Below are 6,376 nucleotides of genomic sequence, written 5' to 3'. Positions count from 1 at the left end.
TCCCCGGTTGTCTGACAAGTGGGGCGAAGGGAAAGTAACTTAAAAAAAAAGAAACTTGTGAAATGTCAGGAGACCCCGGTGCCTCGGGTTGCGTAGGGCTGGCCACGGTTTCACTGCAATTTCTGCTCCTGGAGTCGACCTGGCATCCTGGGCACCAGCGGGCCACACCCCTCAGGTTTGGGGGCTCTTCAGATGCTCTCAGACTGCTCTTGTCTGCGGGCTGCCTCCTGGGCAGGCTGGTTTCGGGCGGGGAGCCCCTCACGGAGCAGTGGGGTGAGAAGCCTGCACCCAGCTTGCCTTGGCGGAGCCCCGCTCTCTCTGGGGACAAGGTTGCGGCCCACCCGGTCAGCCGCCGTCTGCACCTGCTGTTTCGCCACCCCGTCACCCCCTCCGTCCGAGGTCTGAGCGCCATCTGGCGGCAGGATTGGATTCCCCTTCATGCGCGCTGGAACCCATGACCCCCAGGGGACAGCTCATTGCTTTTCCCAGGCTGGCCAGAGGCCTGCTTCCTCCTGGGATCCAAGGCCTGGGCTGCAGGCTCGTCCGCCCAGAGTGAGCCTCGGAGTGGACACTCGCCAGGTAGGACGTCCTTCCTTCCGCCCCGCCTGTGTGCAGGTTCCAGCTCCCACTCGGAAGGTCCCCTGCCTTGTGTTTCACGGCCCGTGTGCAGAGAAGCCCTGTCTGCTCATTACTGTCATGTGGCACGGAATCCGGGCGACCCACGTCAGAGTCTGGGACGCGGTGCTGCTCGGAGAGGCTGGCCCCGCCTTCAGGATGGGCCAGCCGAAGGTGGTGCCCCCAAGCTGGTGACTTCTGTCCACAAGCTAGTGTCTCTTGGGTGCTCTGGGTGCACTGACTGTTCCTCAGTTTCAAATGGTATCGGCCTCCCAACATTTGTCCCCGTGAGAACGAGGGCTGCGTTCACGGCGGAGCTGGGGCTCCGCTTTCAGTTAAGGGGAGCTGGTGGGGGTTTGCCCGGTGCCGTCCGGGGGCCGCACTGGGGAGGACCCATTTGAGGAGGACACGTGCTCACATCTCTCAGCCCCTTGCGGGGCTGAGCTGTTGTCTGTGGCTACCGTGGTCCTGGTCACCCCTCTGCACTCTGGATGGGCGCGAGGTACAGGGGGCTCAGCCCTGCTGGACCCCGGAGTCCCCCAGTCGCATGCGGGAGTCTGGGACACCTGGAGTGGTGTCGCTGCCCCGGTGGAGGTGGGTGGAGGCGGGGGCAGGACGTCACTGCGCCCCGGGGAGCCCCGTGGCACGGGTCAGGCTCCGAGGAGGGGCCCGTGTGTCCGCGGCCTGGGGAGCCCTGGCCTGGGTGTCAGCAGGAAGCTGAATGGAGGCGGCTGGCCCAGTGGAGGGGTCTCCCGGGGGGGGAGGGGAAGGGGGGTGGGGCAGAGTGGTGGGTTTGCAGCCACACGCACCAAGTAGTTGGGCCTTCCGTCCCAGATGCCGATGGGCCTGGAGTTGCGTGCGGGCAAGGCAGGGACCCGGGTGGGCACCAAAGCCCCCACCTGCCTGGGACGCCTGAGTCCTTCACGCTGCGGGGGACTTGCTTCGTACCTGCCCAGATCGGGGCCACCAGCTAGCCCGGGCCTCTGAAGGTGACTTCCTCCAGGACCTGGGGTCGCCTGCCTGCCTTCACTGGGACCAGGAAGGGCTGTGAGTGGGCGGGGACTGTCTCCTCTCCCATGGGGGTTCCCCACGGGGGCCCCAGGCCCCTGTCCCCGCTGGGGGGCACCAGGAAGGACACAGCTGCTGTTTCTGAGGTCGGAGGAGGGCAGGGAGGGGCAGGAGCAAGGTGAGGCCGTGAGTTTGCTCGTGTTTAGTAATAACGAACTATAGAAATGATCCCCGAAAGTATCGTCTTGCTCATGTTTGATAATAACGTAGAAGTGAACGCAGACTTAGAGAAACGTCACAAGTACAGCTTTCCCGGGATCACTGGGGAGTTCAGTTGTAGTTCCGATCCCTTCGCCTTCCGCGCTTGAGGGAGGGTCTCCAACACACGGGGACACTGGGATGGGGTCTCCACGGCTTCCTGCTGGCTGGTGCTCACCCCACGCGTGGCCATTCGGAGCCTCCAGCCCGGACCCTCGGGCTCCGTGGTCATCTGTGATCTCCCCGGACAGGTGACCTCAGCGCTTTGGAAGGTCAGCCGGTGATGGTGATGGGAGGTTCCCAGGCTGGGTTTATGCAGGGTTTCCTCATCAGCGTGTTTCTGCCGTGTCTGTAGGAAGACCAGAGCTGCGTGCCCTGGCAGCTGGTGGGCAGTTTCCGTTTGCCCCGCGGCCGCTGCCCACCCCATCATCTGCCGTTGGTGGTGCCGGGTCACCCGGCGTAAGGTGGCTCTTTTTCCCTTTGTAACTCAGGGGTGGGAGGTGCTTTGAAGCTCGGCTTCAGTTCTCCAGGCTTCAGTCACTTCTTCCCTGCCTTCCTCTGCGCGCATTATCATTTCCTCCGTTCTGTGTGTTCTGTATAGTCCGTTCCGTTTCGTGCTCAGGTTCTCATTTGGCCGGTGGGAGCCGCTTCATCTCGATTTTGTGTCCATTTGCTAGGCACCTGCCGTCCTCCGAGTGCTTCTTTGCTTTCTGGTGTGAAGAGACGTTCAAGGCCTCATGTCACGCCTCCTGTGCCCCAGCCCTGGAAACAGCCGTCTCTCCAAGGACTCGTGCTCCTTTAAGCAAGAACAGCATCTAGGAACCAAGATGTGGGCGTGAGGTGCGTTTCCTGCTGCTGGGGTGCTGCTTACCCAGGTTCTCTCTGTAGACAGAGCTGGGGAGTACATGCATGCATCTGTCTGTCCGTCCGTCCATCCATCCATCCACCCAGTGGACAACTGTGAGATCACCCTGATACCAACACCACAGGGCACAGCTGGTTTTCTCTCTCCGTGGCTCTCAGCCCTTTGCGTTCTCCATAGCCTGGGCACTGACTCGATCCGTTCTCTTGTAAATAACTTGCCTCATCCTCCCCACAGAGATGCCCTCTTCACCCCACAGGGGCGCCCCTGCGGATGCCCTCCAGCCAGAGACCTCCGGGAAAGAGCTTTCCAGATGGAGAGATAGTACCGCCCAGCCCTTTACCGTTAGGAATAGCGGAAGTAGAATCTGACCAGCTTATTAAAACCAAATAAGTAAAACAAACAAAAAAAAAACATTAGAAAAAACGTATCTTTTTATTCACAAATAACATGGTGGTCCCTACCGAAGGGCTGAGAGCATTAATAATTCAGCAACATGGCTTGTTATCAGATTAATACCCTGAAATCAATTGCTTTTCTAAACACTAGCGACAAGCTGCCCCAAGTTTATTTTAAAGGATATCGGAAGAAATAATTATTCACATGAGAGTAAAATCCTCAAGGTCCTTAAAAATACATTGAACGAGGCCCATACCCAGGAAACCATAAAACCGCACTAAACCCCATGAATGGACTTGAGCGAGAATGCAGTCGCGTTCTCTTGCTGGGCACCTGTTCCCACACAGCGGCCTCCGACGCTCCACACTTGACCCGCTCGCAGCTCGGCAGGCCAGACGGGCAGGTGCTGCTTCGCGGGGCCTTCTGCACGGCGGGGCTCAGCCCGTGCCCCACCTCGTTCTCCGGGAAGAGCCTGACAGCTCTGCAGTCGTTCGGGTTGTCGGCCGAGTTCTGTTCCGAGGCCATAGGTGATGGTCCTTCCCGTTCCCCGGTTTCCTTATTGGCGTCAGCAGAGGGCTGCTCTTAGGCTGCCTTTGCTCTCTGCTCCACAACCCCCGGTCCTCAGAGTCGGCAACGGAGAACCTGCTGTGAATCGAATCCCCTTACCCTTTGTGCCCGGCCCTCGCTACGTACAGGCTCGCCTGATTAGGTCAGGCCCATCAGGATACTCCCCCTTTCTTGAAGTCCACAAGGGTGAGGCTCACTGGGGGTCTTAGAATTCCGCCTACCACAGTCTTCCTGTTCGTAGCCAGAAAGAGTCGATATCGTAAACATGTCTGCCTTCCCCAATTAATCCATAGATTTGTCAAGATTCTAAACAGAATGCTCATTTCTTCCACAAAATGTGATGAGCTGAAAAATTTACCTGAAACTTACGTGCAAAAAATAGCTAGGTCAGTTCTGTAGAAAAATATGGTTGGAGACCTTGCTCGCCAGTGTCCCTGACTTACCGTGGGGATACAGAAACTAAGACCAACCAGCATGATCCCAGTGCAGGGGCAGATGGAGGAATGACGTAGAAGGGAGAGCCCAGGACGGCAGTGGTGAGGGGCTGGGGCCGCTGGGAGGCTCTGTGCACCCCCAGGGGCCAGAGCGGCCTCAGCATCTGTGGGTTTTTGTCCGGCTGGCAGGTGCGGAGCCGGCGGCTGGATGGGGTCCAGGACCTGGGAACAGTCTGTCACTGGGACCTGGGAGTGGGGGTTCGAGTGGTTCGGGGCCTTTCATGTGGTTACGTCCTCAGCACAGCAGGGAGGAATCTTGTCTTTCACCCGAACAGCCAGGATTTGGTTTTCTGCCTCAGAGATAATTGGCGGTGCTTGTGAAAAGGTTCGAACGATTCGTTGTTTTAAAAAAAGCGAAAGGCAGGTACACCTCGCGGCTCTTAACGTGTAAGAGGGGGCCGAGGGGCTCCACAATGCTCCTCACGTCAAAGTGGCCAGCAGGCGCTGTGGACAGTGAGCGGGCGGCCCACCCCGGCCCACCGATCGCGCCCGGGGCCCCCGCCGTTCTGGTGGCGGCAGGCCCACACCTGCAGGGACCCCGGCGGCCCGGCTGCGGCCCTGGGTTTGATACAGCAGTTGGCTAATCCGCGTGGGGGGCCTCGGCAACACCTGTCGCCAGGTGAGCCGGACCCGCCTTACCCGCCTCCCTGGCTTTCGCTTTCTCCTCTCAGCTAACGGGCAGGTGGATGGGGGCCCGCTGACACCAGACTCGGGCAGAGGAGGCCATCCTTGGCCGTAGGCGCTGGGCCGGCAGCTCCCGGAATCCCCTGCGGAGGCTCGCTCAGACAGAGCTCTGGGTTCCACCCTGGCCGGTCTGCTTTACGCTGGCTGGGGCGGGGCCCGGGAACCTGCATTTCGACTTCGTTCCCAGGGGGTGCTGCTGCGCGTCCAGAGACCAGAGCCGGAGAACAGCGGGCTCGGGAAAGAGTTAGCTTCTCTCCCTCCCTTTCCCGGCGGCTTTCTTTCCGGAAGTACTTCCTGAGCACCTATTGTTGCCGTCGGGGGGCTGTTACGGAGAGGACCTCTTTCTGACTGGTCCCCTCTGGAAAAGGCGCTGGCTTCTCGCGCCGCAGCCGCCGCCCTGGTCTCTCCGGGCTGGCGGAGTCCAGGCAGGACGTGGTCCTCCCGGCCGCCACGACCCCTTTCCTGTCGCCTGGGCCCCACGTCTGTGCGCAGACTGCCTAACTGCACATAGGGAATCTGGCTGTGCCCCGATGGGCGCGCTGGGCAAGGACAGCTACCGGGGCCCCTGGACACAAAGGGGGCAGAGATGGGGTGCTGCCCCCACGGGGGTCCGGCCACCCTCCCCCAGCAACGTGATCCTACTCTCCCCTCGCTGTTCCCTGGCCCTATGGGGCACTGGGTATTCCCATTCCTTCCCCCGTCCCCAGGCCCTGGTGGTGCTTGTATGTGGCTAGTGCTCCATACCTAGTCCTGCCATTGAATGCCGAAGAGCAGGTGGCTCACGTCAGATGCTAACATCCACTCTGTCGATGGGCTCTGCAGGCTGCCAGGCACCGATGTAAAATGGGGTAAAAACAGAAACGGCTGGGGCCGGGAGCAGGAGGAGGAGGTGGCCCATACACCCGGGGACCCACTATGGTTGCAGGCCGGCTGGGAGCTCCCTGGCAGCCCTAGGGAAAAAGGGACCGGGTTTCTGCCAGGGGAGGCAGCGGGCTGCTTGTTGGTGGGAGATCTGGTGGGGGTGGAGGTGTGCTGGGTGGGGCCGGGACACGCCCCCTGGCTGTGAGCTGACAGCCCTGCTTTGTCATCTCGTTCCCGGGTCTCGTGAGGGCCCACGAGGTGAAGGACGCGAATCCTGTTGAATCCTGTGGAGTCACAGGCTGGGGCGCTGCTGACAGATGGGGAAACTGAGGTGCAGAGGGGCCAGGAAGCCTGTTCAAGGCCACCTGACTGCTAACGGTGCAGCCTCTTCCCTGCGTCCCCCCGCAGCACATCAGCACGAGGACGTGAGTGCCGCGGGCCTGGGGTAGCTGTGACATCACGTGTGACCCTCACACAGGAGGGTCCCGACAGCCCCCAAGGGAAGTGGGAGGTGACGGCTTGAAGAGGCATGCTTCGGGGTGGGGGGGCAGGCTGGGCTCCTTGCGACTTTCTCCCCTCTTCGCCACCATCCAAAGAGGCTCGGGGCACACGGAGTCCACAGGCTGCG

Source organism: Panthera pardus, unplaced genomic scaffold (assembly GCF_024362965.1).
Source record: "Panthera pardus isolate Hobbes unplaced genomic scaffold, ASM2436296v1 HiC_scaffold_12, whole genome shotgun sequence".
NCBI classification, from domain to species: Eukaryota; Metazoa; Chordata; class Mammalia; order Carnivora; family Felidae; genus Panthera; species Panthera pardus.
This window is presented reverse-complemented; position numbering follows the sequence as displayed.